General features: G+C 32.6%; 1 long non-coding RNA gene across 1 annotated transcript; it reads left to right on the top strand.

Moving 5' to 3' along the window:
- Positions 1-9255: 9255 nt before the first annotated feature.
- Positions 9256-10326, top strand: LOC124885581. The gene is made up of 2 exons (XR_007042742.1): positions 9256-9641; positions 9735-10326. It is a non-coding gene; the product is annotated as an uncharacterized LOC124885581 (long non-coding RNA).
- The last annotated feature ends 11292 nt before the right edge of the window (positions 10327-21618 follow it).

Raw genomic sequence — 21618 nt, 5'->3', positions numbered from 1 at the left:
CACGTGAGCACAATCCCAAACACTTTTTGCAAGCACAGCAGCGGCGGAAAAGTTTGAAATTCTCTCTTTTAGGTTTCTTAGTCATTCTTTTGAACTTCTTCACTTTAAGATTAATTTTGGGTATGATTAATTGCTTATTTTGGATGTTGAATTCAAATATGAGTGGCTAAACACCCTTGTTCTAGGGTTAAAGCCAAGAACATGACTACTCTTTGATATTCTTTATTGTATTTTCTTTTTGGATTATCATCTAGGTTGTTCTTAATTTTTTGAGCTTACTATTTTTATGAGTGGCCACCATTAGAATAAATCTATATTTCTATGTGAATCCAGGAGAAGAATCATAAGATAGAATGAAGTAATTAAGGAGCAAGGTTCTTGTCCTTTTATGAAATAAGGGGTTTGAATTAGCATCTAAGATAGGGATATACCTAGAAACCTTACTTGGTTCAATTGCAAAAAAGATGACTTTATGAATCTAGAAGAATTGTTGTCTCTCTGTGAGAGCTGTAGTTACAATATTCATAGATAGAAGATTTGAGGTCGAGAGACTAAGATCGGACTATAAATCTTGCGAATCAACAACCCGATAACCAATTAGAATGTGATAAGAAGATAGAATTGTGTGATTGTTCGATGTGCCTCAACCATGGAATTCTAATCATTACTACCTTCAACCACTACTTGCTTTGCGATTATGACAAATTGTTATTTCTTATTTATTAATTTACATTTTTATTCTTAATTTCACAATTATCTTGATACTTCGCAACACTTAATACCTCATTATCTAAAACTAAAAGTTAAATAAATTTCTAGTTGCTTAGTCCTCGTGGGAACGATATCCGACTATCTAAGTCACTATATTACTTGTACGATCACATGCAATTGCGTGTGTATTTGAGCCGCAACACATCCACTTTAAAACTTTAGCTTGGATTTGTGTAGCTCAACCGTCATAATATAGAAAGGCCCCTATGGGCTATATGGGCCTAACTCTTTCCCAGCTAGAAGGGCCTTGGTGCGTATAGCCGTATGAACCAGAGGATATATATATGCACCATAGGGGACTCAAACCACCCGACATACCAAGGTGACTTAAGCACCCTATAATGTGATATAATATGGGGGACTTAAACCTCTTAATCATATGATAATAATAAGGGAGACTGGAACCACCCGATCATTTAGACCCCCACATCGGCAACCACGGTTTCTAGTATTGGTCCCTCGGGACCTCCACTTTCATAACTCAGTTATACAACGCTCATGTAAGTCCAATTAAATCATTTATCACATATTTCCATTCTTTGAACTATGATACACATTTAGGTATACATTGTGGTATTGTAATACCAACTACACTTACAAGGTAACATTAACATGCTGAAATACTTTCATTAATGGGGAAATTCAAAGACCTTTGGTTCAATTATGTATTAGCTTGGGGAATTACACAATCCCATAAGGTTAAATTAAAAATTATTATGCTTCATTGACTTTTCACATTATGCAATAGTTCAAGAGTAGTTCAATATGCATACTTTTCATATTCAAAACCAATTTCGCAATATGGGGTTGAGGTCATAACCACTTCAAAAGTCATAAGTTGGGGAAAGTCACAATCCCCTCGTTTATTCACTATATCCATGCGTCCCACAAGTTCACAACCAAAATTAAAGCATGAACAATCATTTGTAAACCATAGGAAACATTATTCAACAACAAGCATTCAAAAACCCTCAACCAATACCATATGAACAATACTTTAAAATATATGCTTTCAACAAATTAGTGATTAGGGAAGTGAACAATACTTTAAAATAAATTCTTTTAACAAATTAGAGATTAGGGAAGAGTAACATGCCTGAAATACCCAAGATTATGGAAAAAATCCAAGCCTTGAGCCCTTGAATGGCCTACTTGTTGAAAACTCTAAGTATCTTGCTTGAGGGGATTTAGAGAGAATAAAAAAAGTCTTTTATGTGTTAAAGTGTACAAAAATGTCAGAAAGGTATTTTATGAACGTGGGATATAAGTGATTAAAGTGGAAAATATCCAAAATGCCCTCAACTTAAAAGATGAAAAGTATCTCCAGTTACTACGGGTCACACAACGTCACGTACCATCACCTTATGACTTGTCACCACGAGTTATAACTAAGATAGTGTCAGGGGACACCCAAATTTTAACCTAATGACTTACATCATATGAATCGTAGGGTCCAAGTCGTATCCAAGATAGAACCACTTGGGCCTTACACCGGTCACCCTATGATTTGCACCAAATGACTCGTAATGAGTCCTCACAACTCGTAGTGAGCCATTCGTACTCAGAGCAGAACATAGCGATACACACACTGTTTTGGCTACGATTTGAGACCAACGACTCGTCATGGGTCTTTAAAGCTTGTGTCCCCAAGTCATACTCAAGACAGCAACTCAATGATCATTCACTGGACACCTTACGACTAGGGTCATATAACCCGTCAAGACACCCTACGACTCATAGGGTGAGTTGTTGTCAGGACAGTGAGGATAAAATTTCAGAAATTTTCAAAGATCAACACTTGGGATGTTTTACGCGTAGTAATTTTGGTACAATGCCTTTCAGGTTCTAGGGTTTGTTTAAGTTTCGTTTAATTTTCATATGTATTTTCGTCGGATAATTAAAGTTTTATTTGGTTTAATTCAAACAATTAGTTGTCTTATTTTGGCTAAGTATTGGTTTAATATTTGAGTTAGTTGATTCTCCCATCATAAAGTTATTATGGGTGTCATCCACGACGAATTTAGATCGTGATAGAAGTACTTACTAGAAACCTTGCGAGAGTTAAGAGAAAAGTTAAACAAATGTTGTTCTTATTGATAAAGAGAATTCATGGTCAAGGGAAAAATTTATTGTTTGTATATTGGAGTTCTATGAATTCTTACTCTGTTAGATCTCCTTAGTAGGTTTGTGGAATTCATTTTCCTTGTGGTTTGGAAACCTATTATCGTTACAGGTTTCGAAAATACTTCAAAAAAAATTATATAAAGTGGTTGTAATTGAAATTTTTGTACTCTTCTTATTCATAAAGAAAAACTCTCTATTTCTACCTTGAAAAATGTAGATTTGGCCAAATCTTTTTAAAGTTTTACATTATGTTTTTCTTTATTTTCTTGTGATTGCATTCTAATTAACTCACAATCTTCGGCAACAATTTTAAGGATGAACATGTTCTTAGAAATTTCAGCACCATCTTCTGACACATGATTTTAAAAAAAAAAAAATATGTGATACCAAAAGTTTAGAAAAAGATATGGAAAGAAAGCATGCTTTTGGAGAAAAGATAGACAAGTTAGCAATAAAATAAAGAAAATAAAATCTTTTTTGGCCTCTTTTCATTTGGTAGGAATATTAGGGTAAATCTCAAGAATAGACCCAAATTGAGGTGACTTTTAAATTTTAGTCCAAATAAACAAACTTTCGTAAAATTATCTTTATCTATTAGCTAATATTTTTTTGAAAGAAATTACACTGATCAATGGAGTAAATTACATAAATAATCCTCATAATGGATAACAACTCCATATTTATATCTTTCAACTTTTATTTTTTTCCTCTTTTTAATTTTACTTTGATTTTTATTTTTCATTTTTTCTTTTTATTTTTGATTTTTTTCAACTGTTACTTTTTTCCCTTTTTCCTTTTACCCTCTCAACTTTTTTTTTCTTTTTTATTTTACTTTGATTTTTTATTTTTTCTTTCCTCTTTTTTTTTTTATTCTTTTTAGTTTTTCTCAACCCTTTGTTTTTTCTTTACACTTCTCAACATCTACTTTTATTAAAAAAAAATACTTTTTTTATTTTTATTTTTTCTTTTTCTTTTTTTTTAATTTTTTTCAACCTTTATTTTTATTTAATCCTTTTTTTAACTTTTATCAACCTTTATTTTTTTTCATTCTCTCTCAACTTCTACATTTTCTTTAATTTTTATTTTGAAAAAAAAATCATTTTCTTCTTTTTCTGCATTTGTTTTTTTGTTCTTTTCTTCGATTTCTTTCATTCAAGTTATATCTCATGAGCAAGAGTTGAGACTCACATTATAAAGGCAAGACTTATGACTTTCAAACAACAAGTTACATTTCATGGACAAGAGTTGACAATACCACATTGTAAAGGCAAGACTTATGATTTTCAAACAACAAGCTATGTTGCATGGGCAAGACAGTTGGCACTACAACATTGTATTTTGATTTATGAGATATTTTATAATTCTTATCTTAGAGGCAAGACTTAGCTCAGGGAATTTAAAATAACAAATTATGCCCCATGGGAAAGAGTTGACTTTATCACGTTATGTTTTTATTTATAAGATGTTCTAGTACTATTTTCTTAGAGGCAAGACTTAGCTCATGGACTTTCAAACAATAAATTATTCCCACGAGAAAGAGTTGACTATACCACGTTATGTTTTCATTTATGAGATGTTCTACAACTGTTGCCTTAGAGGTAAGACTTAGCTCAAGGACTTTTAAACTACAAGTTATGCCCCACGGGCAAGAGTTGACTCTACCATGTTATGTTGTATTTATGAAATGTTCTACAACTATTGCCTTAGAGGCAAGACTTAGCTCAGAGAGTTTCAAACAACAAATTATGCCCAACGGGCAAGAGTTGGCCCTGTTATGTTATGTTTATTTTTATAAGACTAAGGCAAGACTTAGCTCAAGGACTTTCAAACGACAAATTATTCTCCACGGGAAAGAGATGACTCTACCATGTTATGTTTTTATTTATGATTTATTCTACAACGATTTCCTTAGAGGCAAGCCTTAGCTCAAGGAATTTCAAACAACAAATTATGCCCCACAGGTAAGAGTTGACTCTACCATGTTATGTTTTCATTTATGATATGCTCTACAACTATTGTCTTAGATACAAGACTTAGCTCAAGTACTTTCAAACAAAAAATTATGCCCCACAAACAAGAGTTGACTCTACCACGTTATGTTTTCATTTATGAGATGTTCTACCACTATTGCGTTAGAGGAAAGACTTAGCTCAAGGACTTTCAAACTACAAATTATTCTCCACGAGCAAGAGTTAACTCTACCATGTTACGTTTTCATTTATGAGATATTATACAACTATTTCCTTAGACGTAAAACTTAGCTCAAGGACTTTCAAACTACAAATTATGCCCCATGGGCAAGAGTTAACTCTACCATATTATGTTTTCATTTATGAGATGTTCTACAACTATTGTTTTAGAAGCAAGACTTAGCTCAAGGACTTTCAAACTATAAATTATGCCCCACGGGAAAGAATTGACTCTACCAAGTTATGTTTTTATTTATGAGGTATTCTATAACTATTGCCTTAGAGGTAAGACTTAGTTCAAGGACTTTCAAACTATAAATTATGCCCCACGGGCAAGAGTTGATACTAACACGTTATTTCTTTATTTATGAGATGTTCTGCGACTCTTGTCTTAGAGAAAAGACTTAGCTAAATGACTATCAAATAATAAATTATGTCTCACGGGCAAGAGTTGACACTACCACGTTATGTCAGTATTTATTAGATATTCTACAACTCTCATCTTAGAGGCACGACTTATCCCAAGAATTTTCAAACAACGTATATTAGGCAAGAGTCAACAATAATACATTGTGTTTTTAACTTATGATATGCTCTATAACTCTTGTCTTAGAGATAAGACTCATCCTATGTACCATCAAACAATAAGTTATGCCCCATGGGTAAGAGTTTGACACCACCATATTGTGTATTGATTTATAAGATATTTTATAACTCTTTTCTTAGAGGTAAGACTTAGACCAAAGACTTTTAAGTAACAAGTTGTGCCTTATGGTCAAGAGTTGACATACCACATTGTGTTTTGATTTATGATATATTCTATAACTCTTTCCTTAGAGGCAAGACTTTACCCAAGGACTTTCAAAAAATAAGGTATGTCCCATGGGTAAGAATTGACATTATCACATTATGTTTTGATTTATGAGATGTTCTATAACTCTTTATTACTTAGCCTAAGGACTTTTAAACAACAATTTAAGTTCCACGGATAAGATTTGACACTACTACATTGTGTCTTGATTATGAGATATCTTATAAATCAAGGACTTTTAAACAATAAGTTATGCTCCATGGTAAGATTTGACACTACCACATTATGTATTGATTTGTGAAATACTCTATAACTCTTGCATTAGAGGCTCGAATTAGTCCAAAGACTTTTAAACAACAAGTTACGCCCCATGGACTAGTGTTGATACTACCACATCGTGCCTTGATTTTTGAGATATTCTATAACTCTTATCTTAGAGACAAGACTTAGCCGACAAGTTATGCCCCATGGACAAGAGTTGACACTATCATATTGTGTCCCGATTTATGTGATGTTGTATTAGTCTTGCCTTTAAGACAAAACTTAGCACAAGAACCTCCTAAAATAATAAGTTACACTCAATGAACAAGTTTTGACACTACCACATTATTTTTTTTATTTATGAGATGTTCTATAACTCTTGTCTTAGAAGCAAGACTTAACTCAAGGATTTTCAAACAAGAAGTTATGCTCCACAAGCAAGAATTGACACTATCACATTGTGTCTTGATTTATGAGTTGTTCTATAATTTTTGTCTTAGAAGCAAAACTTATCCCAAAGAACTTCCTAACAACAATTCATGCTCTTAAATTTGCTTTGATGTCAAAAAAAAAAAAAAGAAGATCTCTTTGCGGATTATCCAATTTTTTATTTATTAGCAAAATATAATAGAAGTTGAGAAAAAAAAGTGATCAAATAAAATAGAGAAATAAAAAAAATATTGAGAAAAAAAAGGCAAGAAAAAATAAAGATTAAGAAAAAATGAAGAATTTAAAAAAATGAGAAAAATAAAAAGGAGAGGAAAAAATAAAAATAAAGTTTGAGAAAAATGAGAGGAAAAAAAGAGAAATGATAAAAATAAAAATAAAAGAAAAATAAGGATTGAGACAAATGAATTGAAAAACAAGAAAAAAATAAAGAAAAGATAATGTTTGAGAAAAAAAGAATAAAGAGAATAAAAAATAAAGGTTAAGACAAATGTATTAAAACATAAAAATAAAAGTACAGGAAAAAATAAAAAAAGTGAAAATAATAAAAATAAAAATAGAATTTGAGAGACAATGAGTATGAAAAATACAAAAATATTTGTGGTGTAGAGGATAAAATCGTACTTGTACTCTAAAAATGGAAGTAAAGCTAATTTTTAAAGACTTTTCTTATTGGGGTCAAAAATCCAAAATCACCCACTATTGGGGCTATAACATGTAATTTCCTGGGAATATTTATCTTGTGGGTTTGCGGTGCATTATCCACATATAAATAAAATGTTCCCTTTGTCATGGTGATTAGATTTAATTAACAGACTATAATTAGTCACTAAGAAGCATGGACAATGATCAATCTAATATAAATGGTAGTATATTTATAGTGATACAAATGTGACTAGATCCAACTAATTAAGTGATGTAGGTAGTTAATCTATTTCCATAACAGATCTAGTATATTTAATCTTCTTATATCAAATACTAAATATCGATGGCCCGTGCCAAAACAGGCACAATATATGTTATTTTCTTATCTGAATTTAAATTATTAAAATAATTTAGTTTTAATTATTTTAATTTATAATATTTTTTATTCTATTTCAATTTAATGATGTTGGTATAATTTTAAGAGTAAGTCAAATATTTTATATTTTTTAAATATCCTAAATTTGATAATTATGTGATTTATAATGTCTTTTACATTATTTTTCAATAATATATGAATATTCTCCCTGTCTCAATCTATATGGCACAAATAAAATTTCGACAGTAAATCAATTCTTTCACATATATACCTTTATATTAAATTCTTAATTATTGTGATTTATAATACTTTTTATTTCATTTTCAAATAATATATGTTATTTTATGTCGTACTCTATCACATCCCAATTTATGTGCACTAACATAATTTCGATAGTCAATAAAAATTTTTGTGTTGACATATCATTTTATGTGTCTTTTACCTTTTTTATGAAATATTATCAATTTTTTAATGCTTAGATGATCATAATAATTAATTATGGGTGATATGGTAAAATCACGATTAAAGCAATGAAGCACATGTCTTAAGTGACTTGTAATAACTAATTTGAAGCGATATAGGAAAATTACTATAAAAAATACTTGTATAATAAATAATTAATGGTGGTACAGTAAAATTATGATTGAAACAGTCATAAATGCCTATTTTAGTTTTTTTAAAATTAAATATTATTATTAGTTTTTTAATATGTAAATGACTTATAATATTCAATTAGAGATATAATAATTAATTAGAGATGATATAGTAAAATTAAGATTGAAGCAGCTGAAGCAGATATGTTATAAATGTCTATTTTAATTTTTTCAATTAAATATTATAAATTGTCTAATCCATAAATGACTTATAATAATTAATTAGGGGTGATATAGTAAAATTACAGATGAAGGAGCTGAAACAGGCATGTCGACATCATGCTTGCTTTAAAAATACAGTAAAATTACTATTAAAGCAGCTGAAACAGTCATAAATGTCTATTTTACCTTTTTTCTAATTAAATGTTATTAATGTTATAATATGTAAATGACTTATAATATTTAATTCGGGATACAATTATTAATTAGGGGTGATATAGTAAAAGTACGGTTGAAGCAATTGAAGCGGACATGTCATAAATATCTATTTTAATTTTTTATTAAATATTATTAATTTTTTAATGCATAAATAACTTATAATAATTAATCATGAATGACATATTAAAATTATAGTTGAAGCAGCTGAAGCAGGCATGTCGATCTCCTACCTGCTTCAGCTACTTAACTCTTATAATACATAAATAACTTATAATATTTAATCATGGATACAATAATTTATTAGGGGTGATACAGTAAAAATACGATTGAAGCAGCTGAAACGGACATGTCATAAATGTCTATTTTAAATTTTTATTAAATATTATTAATTTTATAATACATAAATAACTTATAATAATTAATCATGAATGATATAGTAAAATTACAGTTAAAGCAACTAAAGCAAACATGTCGATCTCTTGCCTACTTGAGCTACTCAACGCCCTCTTATAAATAAAAGAATATATATAAGATTCAAGGAGAAGTTCAAATAAAAAAGGTAGAAAAAAATAGTAGGGTTTAAGATTATTGGTGGGGTTTTTCATGTCTCAAAACCTATTTGCTGGAACTGGAAGGGACAAAAGGGGAAGAAAAGCAGATTCCCACTTCATATGTAATGTTTTTTTTTTTTTGTTTAATTTGGTATTTTATTAATAATTAACAAAACATAATGGACCAACCTATTATACAATTAAACATTGTAAGCCTATTTATCTGATCCGACCCAACCCGGATCTAATAACAAAACCAAATATAATTAGTAGGTTTCCAAAATAGATAACTTTCCTAATCTTTATCTCTTTCACGCCGCCTTTCACCATTTTCCTTCGTGGCTTCAAAATTAGTTTCTTTCGATTTTTACACTGGAGAATCAATCTTGTACCGCCTTCTTGTCAAAGCTTCACCTTCAGATTCAGCTTCCAACAGTGAGTATTACTTTCCTTACTTTGTTATTTTATCTTCGTATGACTTGACTATTGATGCTTCATCTTTTGTTTCTGATTTCTCCGATGTCTGAGACTCTGAAAGACATGTTGATCATCTTTGTTGGCTCTATTCTGCTGAGTTAAGATTCTACTTCCAAGAATGACTCTTTTCATTAACCTTTTGTTCCATTTAAGACTTTTCGATGCTTGTCTTAGTGCTTTCTGCTTGTGATTCTCAGATCTAGTTAAGATGAAGAAAAGGGATGCTTGGACCAGAAAAAAATCTGAGGAACTGCTTTACAATCATGTTTATAAAGCTGAATCGGCCCCTAGATCCTTCCCTAAAGCTGATAATCTATTTTGATGGCTGCAGTAGTTTAGGATAGTTAAAACATACTTGGTTTTTGTTGTGATCTTGACTTGTGAATATGTAGTTTGTGCACTACATAGCCTAACTTCCTTGTTTCCCTTTATCCCTTTAGTGGTATGATTCTCAAATAGGGGCACTGCCATTTATCACTATTAAGAATAGTTTTTTCTTTCTTGTGAAGTTGCTGAAAACTGGTGATAGTAATTGCTCCTGAATCTATTACTAGATTAGCAAGATAATTAGATAACTGTTTTTCTTCCCTGTAAATATGCTGATATACAACTTGCTTATCTTACAAATACTTCTTTATCTCCTTTACTATGCTTGAAATGCTCCATGGACACTTCTAATTTCCTGATAATACCTTCTGTATAACTAGAGAGTTCATCTGAATGACTACTTTATCATATTGTGTCTGGTTACAATGCTTAGCTGTATATAGAAGTTCATTTGCTTTTGCCTGCATACTATCGGCATATTTTTGTGGTAATGCATTAGCATATAGCACATCACCATTCCCATCCCTTAGACAAAAAATATATGAACTGTCTCCCTCTTTACTTCTGACTACTCCATCAGTATTATATTTCTCCCATCCATCTTCTGGCATCTTCCATATCACTTTTGTCACCTTGATCTTTCTTGTAGACTTAGCTAACTCCTGTACAATTGAGGCCATTCAATAGAGAAGACTCTTGTAGGCTGTCTGATCATCAATAAGAGCCTCAAATTTTTTGTTATGTTGTAAATGAGTTTCAGATCTTTAGTGTTCTTGTTCTCATGCTTCTTTCTGGTTCTTCTTCCCATAGAATGATGCTAGGAAGAGCATAATAATAAGATTGTTCTTTCATCTTCACCTCATCCTCCCACTACTTCAAAGTAGTACCCCTTAGAGTCAAGTCTTGAATATATATACCTGCAAAAGAAAAAAATTAAGACCAAGTCCTGTTAGCATAAGGTGACCTTCTAAAAACATGTGCAAGTGTCTCCACTGTAGGTTCTTTACAACGCCAATATTTAGAAGGTCCCTGCATCCCCCATCTTCTAGAATTATCATCAATAGGTATTTTTCTTTTCCATAACCTCCACATAAATAAACCTATTTTGAAAGGTAACCCCTTAAACCAAATATACTTATAAATGTTACTGATGTGATACTTGTTCCTGATATACTACCAAGCACTCTTAACTATGAAATCTCCCTTTTGATATATGGTCCATATTGGAATTTCCGGACCTTCTCATGTAGGTGGTTGAACTTTAGTAAGAATATGCTCAGCCATTTCTGGTAAGAACATATTTTTAACTAGTTGCTCATCCAATCTACCTTCTGTTGTGATATTTTTGACTTGTTGGTACTGCATATTCTCTTCCCAATTTCCTTCCATTAGTGAGACTAAATCAGCATATCCAGTCCAATTATCTAGCCATAAATTAGAATTGCCTTTCTTCAACTGCCATACTATCAAATGCTCCACCAAATCTCTAGTAATCAGTATCTTCTTCCAAATCTGTGAACCCCCTGAACCAGTTTTCCATATCTGGTGTGTTGGATTATCCTTTATACAATATTTATTAAACATGTACTCCCTCCAAATTCGATTTTATAGTCCTAAATATCCACCATAGCTTATAGAGTAATGCCATAGAAACATCAGACAATCTTCTAAAACCCAACCCTCCTTCTTCTTGTGGTAGACACACGTCCTGCCACTTCACCCAATGCTTACCCTTTTCTCCATATTTACTACTCCAAAAAAATTGAGCAAGAATTTTTTGAATAGAATTCAGTATATTTAGAGGTGGATTCATCACTGATAAACAGTAAAATAGGAACACTCTACAATACATGCTTAATCAACACTACTCTACCTCTATATGAAAGAAATTTTCCTTTCCAATTCTAAAACTTATTTGCTATCCTATTCATCAACTGCTAATAATGTTCTATTTTCTTCCTCATATAGAAAATACGACAACCAAGATATGTGAAAGGAAAATCTTTCCTCAATATGCCTGTAGCAACTTCTTCTATTATTCACACTCCATTAGAAACTCCTTTGTGCAAATATATTACACTTTTTTCTTTATTGATCTTCTGACCAGATACTGCATCATATTTGTCCAAAATATTAGACACCAACTGCAATTTTCTCACTTCAGCTTTGCATAATATGATCATATCATCTGCAAAAGCTAAGTGATTAAATTTAGGACTTCTTCTTGGCATACCAAATAGCTTAAAATCCTTTTCCTGCATTAATTTTTTCAGATTCCTACACAGAACTTCTGCTTCAATAATGAACAAAGTAGGTGACAAAATATCACCCTACTTCATCCCCCTAGAATATTTGAAAAATCCTTTTAGTTGCCCATTAAAGAGAATTGAATACCAATTGTTCTCTAACAATCTATACACCATGTCTATAAGTCTTTCAAAGAAGCCCATTTTCCCCAATACCTTGGTAAAAAATATTCATTCCACCCTATCATATGCCTTCATCATATCAAGTTTTATGACCATATTAGGAGGTTTACCCCTTTTTCTCATTTTTGAGACTATTTTCTGCACTACTAAAATAGTCTCGACTATGCTTCTTCTCTGAATAAAACCTGCTTGTTTTGGAGATATCAACTGTGGTAGTAAGCCTTTAATCCTCTCATGAATAATTCTTGAAAAAAATTTTATTCATAAAATTACTGAGTAATATAGGCCTCATATCTGAGAATGTATTCACTTCTAACTTTTTTAGTAGTAATACCAAATTAGTATGAGTAATGAATCTAGGAAGCTGGAAACCTCAAAAGAAAGCAATTACCATTTTGTGAATATCCTGTTTTATGATTTCCCAAGCATCCTAATAAAAATCTCCAGTAATACCATTAGGTCCCCCTGCGTTATTCCTGTTTAATCTCATTACTACATCTTTTACTTCATCTTTATTAGGAATCTTCAAAATCTTCCCATTCTGTTGTTTAGTCACTAGGTTTGGAACTTCATCCAAAATAGAAAAATCCTCTGAATCTTTCTGTTTAGTAAACTGATTCTGAAAGAAATTAATAGCCGAATTAGCTATCTCTTACTTTTCTTCCATCCACCCATCCACTCCTTTTTGAATTCTTCTTATTCTTAATCTACTCCATCTTCCTTTAAAAATTTTATGGAAAAATTTTGTGTTCCTTTCTTCATCATTAAACCATTTATAACCTGCTTTCTGTATCCAGAACTCTTTTTTCCTTTTTAATTGCAAGTTTAGTTCAGCTTGATCCTTACTCAAATTTGCTTTATTTACTTTACTCGAATTTTCCTCAAATTGCTTATCTTTAACTTTGATAATATCCTCCAGTGTTGCCATTTCCTAGAATATATTACCAAAAGTTTCTTTACTCCAACTTGACAAAGCTGTTTTTGTTTTCTTCAGCTTTTGTTTAAACACAATGAAAGGATTCCCTTTTATTTCTACTGTCCTATTTTGTTTGATCACTTCCAAACATGATTTTTCCTTCAACCACCAGTTCAGGAATCTGAATGATCGGATTAGCTGTTCTCTTTCAATTCTGAAATGGATTAGAATAGATGAGTGATCTGATTCACTTCTAGGTAGGTGCTCCACATCCAAAGTCTGAAATGAACTCTGCAACCTATCATTGTACAAAACTTTATCCAATTTTTTAAAAATGCAAGCTTCATCAGTTCTCCCATTCCATCCAGTATATTTTCTTACTTTAAATTGAGGTTCATCCAAGTTACACAAATTTATACATTGATTAAAATCATCTGTTTCATTGAATGTAACTGGTAACCCTCTCAATTTTTCCTTTTCATTTCTTATGACATTAAAATCTCCCCCTATTATCCATGGTTGTTAAAAAGCATATGCTATGTCTAATAATGATTCCGATAATTCTTGCCTCTCTGCTAAACTACATTTGACATATACTAATGTTGCAATTAAAGAAATATCAGCATACTGACTTTGTAACTTCAAAGATAATTGTTGGTCCTCATCCTTTACTACACTATATTCCATATTTTCATCCATGAATGCCCATATCTTACCATTTATATTTACTGTTGCATACCTCATCCCCAATCTTCTTCTGCACTTCTCTATTTTTTGCTTATCTTAAAAAGGTTCCATAATCCCTATAAAATAGAAATGATGTATTCTCTACATTGTGATTAATCTGGTAAAGGCGTACTATGTATTAATAGACCTTATATTTCATATTAATGCATTTATGGTTTGATCTTAGCAGAATGACTCCTTGTATGAGTTATAGTTGAGGTTGTATTACTCCTCTTATTCTTCTTTTTTTGTTTTCCCTGCTTTCTATTCAAAGCCTCTATTTTCTTTGGTGATAAATCTACATCTTGATTTATTTGAGAGATATTATCTTCTAAATTATGACAATCCATGTCTTTTTTTTCATTGCATCTTTCCATTAGCTTATTTGTCTGAATAGCTAAAGGAGAAATCCCTTCAAACGCCATCAACTCATTTGTTTCTCTTTGCCACAATTGCAGTTTCTTCTCTTTTTCATCCTTTTTCAACTTTTCAGTGGTATCTTCTTTCTGTTTCTCTATTTTTTTCTAAACATACTCATCTTGCTGGACATTCTCTTGCTGATTCTCTTTTTCCTTGTCATTCTTATTATTTGTTGGCTTCCCTTTTTCCACTTCCTGAATATTACTCTTTCCAAAATTTTGTTAATCCAGTCTTTAGTTCTAAGTTCTTCTCCTTCTGCTTGTACTTCCTTCTGTTCTTCTGTGTTTGCATTCACTGGATTAGTCACTTGTCCTTCTTTGTCCTTTAAAGCATTAAAAGAATTGGAAACTTAAAGGTCCTCATCATTATTTTCATTTACCTATCCTAGAATACGACTAGAACTGTCCTTCCTGTATCTATTCTTCCTTGTAAGCCACTGAAACTTATAATTGTTTTCTCTTCTCATGTTACTCTGCTTCTGAGTTTGCTGATTCTTTTGTTCACCAGATTCCTTATTCATATTATTTTCTTCTGTGCCTTTACTCTCCTCCTTCATTTTTTCATATAATTCTGGATGAATTTTCCAACAACTTTCCTCACCATGCCCTTGTAGACAACAATCTTTAAAATACTTAGGCATATAGTCATACTGAATCTATATCCATTTAGACTTTATTTCTCACGTAATATTATTCTCCTCATTTATTTGTATCCTTTGTGGTAATATTGCAAGTAAATCTACCTCCATTTTGACTCTTGCACAACTAGGGCTAGTATGATTTTTAGTTTCCATGTCTACTATGAGTGGCCTTCCTATTGCTGTTGCTATTAAAAAGATTGTATCTTTTGTAAAAAAAAATTGGAGAAAGATTTGGCATGGAAATCCATGCCACTCTAATTGAAGTTTCAAAATTAGGCTCAAACCATGGATCCCACTTCAAAGTCCTTATTTTCCAATACCTGCCCCTCAAATTGAAGTAGAAATCTATTGTCGATAATAGTTAAACATAATTTTGTAACGTCTCAAGCCTTATTAATACATGTCTTTCATCTATCACTCCTATATTACAGTGATCTTTGATTCCATATTGATTAGGAATCATTTTTCTCAATATGTCAATATGAGGCTTGCCATAAGGAAACTTACCTATAATTGCATATTGAAGTTTTTCTTGTATGATTAAGTTTTGAACTTTTGATGATTTCCATGTAATATTAGGTTCTCCATGCAACATTACTATGGGTTTCGGGAGGACCCTAATTCTAGAATTATGATCTACAAACTTAGGGTTATTATTCATCTTTTGCTGCTCATTTATTATCTCCTCCATAATACGCTTACTACAGTCGTCCGATGGGAATTTCCCACCGGCTAAAGTGGCCATATTGGCCAAAAAACTATGGTTTGTATGATTGTCGACGGCTAGGGTTTAAGCTTGTAAGTGGTGAAATTTGAGACTTTTTGGCTAGGATCTTCACATGCAATGTTTTATTTTTAAAGTATGCTTAGTTAGTCATGGCTTGGATTTGGGTACCAACACAAAACTGACACATCTTGCTTTTCTCTGAGTTCTAATATCCCTCTTATGGTTACCTCATAATAACATTTCTACTAAATTTGTAAATAAAAGTATGGTTTATTCATTTCATTATTCTGTTTAATTTTTTAAAAATTAATGATATTTTCTCTAGTTCATATTAAGTTATTGCTATTTTTTTTTAATAGCATGGATAATCGCTTAATTTTAAAAAATTAACCTCCTTAGTTACTTAATTTTATTTTTTGTCTTTCAAAAGTCACTCAACTTTGAGTAATTACTTAGCCACTCGCTTTTATTTTTTCTTTAAAAAACATTCAACATTGTCAAGTTAGCTTTCATGGTCATTATTTTTCAAAAATATAATTTACACTACCTATTTAATGATTTGGCAGCTATACACTTTTAGCGAAAAAAATATTTTTTAAATTAATATTTACTTATTGAGTTCTTAGTTGAACTTTCTATTCTTACTTTTTTTTGTTTGTTTATTTTTCTTGTTAATCTTATTCATATAATTTCAATAGGAAGGATAAAAATTATTTGAGCAGTATCAAGTATTTTTAAACTAACATCCATATTATCCAACAAGATCAGTTTTTCAAGGATTAAACTGAATAAAAAATTGATCTATTTTATATGCAGTGAGAATTTTTTTAATTTGTTTGAAGAATCTATGGAATATAATTAATTAACTTCAACAAGTATTTCTGACCATAATAACGTCCATCACGCCTCAATTATTATTATATGTTCAGAGTTATGGAATAGTTCCTAATAAATAACTTAGAAATATACATTAAATAATGTTGGTATAAACTTGGTTATCTTTTCATGGCCAACACAAAGTGTGGACCGGAGGAATTAAGATCTCATAAATCCAGTGCCGGCTAAGGGGAGGCAACTAAAGCCCTTTAGGCCCCCCTCATCCAAGGTTTACTTTTCCCTATATGACTCCTTTTGTGGCTGTATTTTTTGGTTTTGATTCATAAGTTATTTCAGATTTTTTTCTATTTCAACCCTGGTAGGTGAATCAGTTATTACTAGGAGAGTCTATAAGATATGTGTGGTATCTGCTGGTGGCAAGCAGACATTAATGGATCTGTTTGAGTTGGATATGGTGGATTTTGATATTATTCTGGGTATGGACTGGTGACATTGTTGTTACGCATCTTTGGATTATCGGACTAGTAGGTTTATCTTTAGGTTCCTGGTGAGCCGGTTATAGAATGAGACGGTGTTTCTTTAGCTCTTAGGGGGAGGTGTATTTCTTATCCTAGAGCTAGGAGGTTAATCTTCAAAGGTTATCTTTATCATTTGGTCTAGGTTAAAGATTCTAACTCAGAAGGTCTTTCTTTTCAGTCAGTTTCTATGGTTAATGAGTTTCCAAAGGTTTTTTTGAATGATCTTTCTAGTTTTTCTCCGAATAAGGAAATAGAGTTTGGTATTGATTTGCTTCTGGACACACGTCCAATTTCTATTCCTTCGTATAGAATGGCTTTGGCTGAGTTGAGAAAACTCAAGGAGCAACTTAAGGATCTTCAATATAAGGGTTTTATTATTTCTAGTGTATCTCCTTGGGGTACATTAGTGTTGTTTGTGTCCAAGAAAGAGGGTTTCCTTCAGATGTGCATTGACTATAGGTAATTGAATAAGGTGACGGTAAAGAACAAGTATCCTCTTCTAAAGATAGATGATGTATTTGACCACTTGCAAGGTGTTAAGTTCTTTTCTAAAATAGATCTTCGGTCTGGGTACCATCAGCTAAATATTAGGGGAGTATATATCCCTAAGATGGCTTTTCATACTCGATATAGGTACTTTGAGTTTTTGGTGATGTTATTTGGGTTAACTAATGCTCTGGCAGTGTTTATGGATCTGATGAATAGGGTATCCAGGCAATATTTAGATCTTTTCATTATTGTATTTATTGATAACATTCTGGTTTATTCGAAGAGTGAGGTGGATCATGCTAATCACTTGTGGTGTTGCAAACCTTAAAGAAACAACAGTTGTATGCCAAGTTCTCTAAGTTTAAGTTTTGGTGGAATGTTGTGACTTTCTTGGGTCATATTATTTTTAGTGAAGGGATCATGGTGGATCCGCAGAAGGTTTCTATGGTGAAAAGGTGGCCTAGACCTACGAATCCATTCGATATTCAAAGATTCTTGGGTTTAGTCGGGTATTACAGGTGATTTATGGAAGGCATTTTGTCAATAATTTCTCTTTTAACCAAGTTAATTCAGAAGAAGGTTAAGTTTTCTTGGTTAGATGCTTGTGAAGGGAGTTTTGAGAAATTGAAGGATAAGTTAACTTCGAATCAAATTTTTGCTTTACCTAAAGGCAATGATGGGTTCGTGGTTTATTATGATGCATCCCGAGTAGGTCTTGGTTGTGTGTTGATATAGCATGGGAAGGTGATTGCTTATACTTCCAGGAAGTTAAAGGTGCATGAGAGGAATTATCCTACTCATGTTTTGGAGCTATTGGAGGTTGTGTTTGCTTTGAAAATATGGTAGCATTATTTGTATGGTGTCCACGTGGATATCTTTTCTAATCATAAGAGTCTACAATATGTGCTTACCCAGAATGAGCTTAATCTCAGACAGAGGAGATGGCTTGAGCTTCTCAAGGATTATGGTATGAGTCTTTATTACCACCTAGGTAAGGCTAATGTGGTTGTTGATGCTCTTAACAGGTTATCCATGAGGTGTTTGGATCATGTAGAGGAAGAAAACCAGGAATTGGTGAAGGATATTCGTTGTTTGGCTAATCTTGGAGTTTGTCTCTTAGAATCCAAGGATGGTGGGTGCTGGTGCCAGAAGTGGTTCGATTATCTCTTGGTGTGGTGATTAAGGAAAAACAAATGTTGGATCCTATCTTAATGAAAATCATGAGTGACGTTGGTAGGAAAAAAGTTGTGGTGTTTGAGAGCAGTGGTGATGGTACTTTATGGTATCAAGGGAGGTTGTGTCTTCCTAATATTGATAATTTTTGACAAAGGATTTTGGCTGAGGTGCATGAGTTACGCTATGTTATTCAACCCAACTTAACTAATATATATCATGATCTTAAGGAGATCTATTGGTGGAATGGTATGAAGAGGGATATGGTAGATTTTGTGGCTAAGTGCATGGTGTGTCAATAGGTGAAGGTTGAGCATAGGAGGCCAGGAGGGTTGTATCAAGAAATTTATTTTCCCGAATGAAAGTGGAAAGTGATAAATATAGACTTTGTTACCAATCTTCCTCAATCTCGGAGTCAATATAATTCATTTTGGGCCATTGTGGATAGAATGACTAAGTCTGTGCACTTTTTGCCAGTGCGGACTATCTTTTCGGCAAAGGATTATACAAAGTTATATCTTCAGGAGATTGTGAAGCAGCATGGGGTGCCTGTTTTTATTATTTCTGATTATGGCACGCAGTTTATATCTCACTTCTGGCGATCTTTTCTGAAAGGGTTGGGGACTAAGGTGATTTTGAGTACTGCTTTTCATCCATAGATGGATGGGAAAGCAGAGAGAACTATTTAGATATTGAAGGATATATTTTGGGCCTGTGTAATTGATTATGGTGGTGATTAGGTTGAGCAGCTACCTTTGGTAAAATTTTCTTACAACAATAGCTATCATTTTAGTATTGGTATGGCCTCTTTTGAGGCATTGTATGGTAGGAGGTGTACATATCCTATTGATTGGTTTGAGCTTGGTGAGACGAACATGTTTGGTCCTGACTTAGTGTACCAAGATATGGAGAAGGTGAAGGTGATTTGGGATAGGCTTAAGGCTGCCAAGAGTCTCCAAAAGTCCTATACAGATGCTAGTCGTAGAGGCTTGGAGTTTTAGGTTAGGGATAAGGATTTCCTTAAGGTATCTCCGATGAAGGGAGTAGTGCGGTTTGGAAAGAAAGGGAAGCTCAGTCCCCGGTATCTGGGTCCTTATGAGATTTTGTGAAAAGTTGGTAATGTTACTTATGAGTTGGAGTTGCCTTCTAGTTTGAGCTTGGTTTATTCGATCTTTCATGTTGCCATGTCGAGAAAGTGTCTTGGTGATCCTTCTTCAGTTGTTTTTTTTGGGAGGATTAGGTCTCACCAATTTTGTGTCTTATGAAGAAGTCTTGATGGAAATCTTGGATAGGTAGGTTTATCGATTGCTGGCCAAGGATGTGGCTTCGGTTAAGGTTCTTTGACAGAACCATAAGGTGGAAGAAGCTACTTGGGAAACAAAAAAGGACATGAAGTCTAAGTATCCACATTTATTTTTTCTGCTCTTAGGATTCGTGCGAAAGGTATGTGTCTTAACACATCGTTATTTTCAAAGTTTGTTAAAGGAAAGTTTTATATCTTTGCCTCTTTGTTTTTTGAACATTGTTAAAGATTGGAAATATGTTTGATAACATAATGCAAATGACTCTATGTGTGGTTATCCCTACTTTGCCCGTCATTCGGGGACGAATGTTCCTAGTAGGAGAGACTGAAACACCTTAGTTTTTGTGCCTTAGGAAATTTCTTTATATTCTAATCTCTAGACCCAATACGACTCATAGATAGGAGCCATATAATGAATGGTATGGTTTGGCCGTATGCTGACTAGTGTTGGTTGGTGGGATGGATTTTGGTTACTGGAATGGGTATGACTTAGGGGTACGAGTTGTATTTTGGTTACTGTTCATTTTGTTCCTTAACTTAATCTTAGAATTTGTTACTTAGGTTGGATCTGAGTACGAGTGGCTCACCATGAGCTGTAAGCCAGGGTACGAATCATACCAGGGACTCTTATGGTAAATAGTGTTGAATTCCCCAGGTATTTTATTCTGCCAGGGATACAGTTCATGGATATGGATCGTATTCTATGCTCATAACTTGGTTGGATTAGTCGTATAGTGGATAATGTTTGATCCAAAGGTCGAGGCTTGGATACGAGTGGTGGATACCAATCGTATTGGGAGGGTACATCTCGTGAGGGCTAGTCGTATCCTTGTGATAGGATTTTTGTGGAACTTAAGTGGGGGTATTTTAGATATTTCCCTACTTATCCTAATAAGGCCCCACGACTTCCAAACTATCTAGAAGGTTATTTATCTTAATATTCTATTCATTAACACTTAAAAACTCTTCCTTAACACTTTATAATTCTCTTAAGAGTTATTGAGCAAGGGGAGCTAGGGTTTCAACTAAGGGATGAATTTGGGGCTTGACTTAGTTATTTCTTTTGGTCATCATCTTTGTTTAAGGCATGTTTCTTTTCCCTCATTGTTAATTTAATTAAAGGCATAGTTTATATGAATGTTTTCATGGTTTTACTATTACATGGTTTTGGCTTTTGAATATGATTTGGGGGTTTTGATGTTAATTGCTTGATTATGGTTTCCCATTTTTTACTATGCTTTTATATGCATTAATGGTGGTTTTGGATAATTGAATTTAATGGGAATGGTTTATTGGTAATTGGAATTGGTTTCGGTTATATTATGCCCCCAATGTGTTTGACAAAATGCTTATAAAGATATGTTTATTACATTGACTTCTTTTAATGGAACTCTTGCATGTTTTAAACTTGGTAAAGGAATTATGCTTCA

Source organism: Capsicum annuum, chromosome 7, assembly GCF_002878395.1.
Source record: "Capsicum annuum cultivar UCD-10X-F1 chromosome 7, UCD10Xv1.1, whole genome shotgun sequence".
Taxonomy (NCBI): Eukaryota; Viridiplantae; Streptophyta; class Magnoliopsida; order Solanales; family Solanaceae; genus Capsicum; species Capsicum annuum.
Note: the sequence above shows the minus strand (reverse complement) of the source record. Positions and strands in the feature narration are given on the sequence as shown.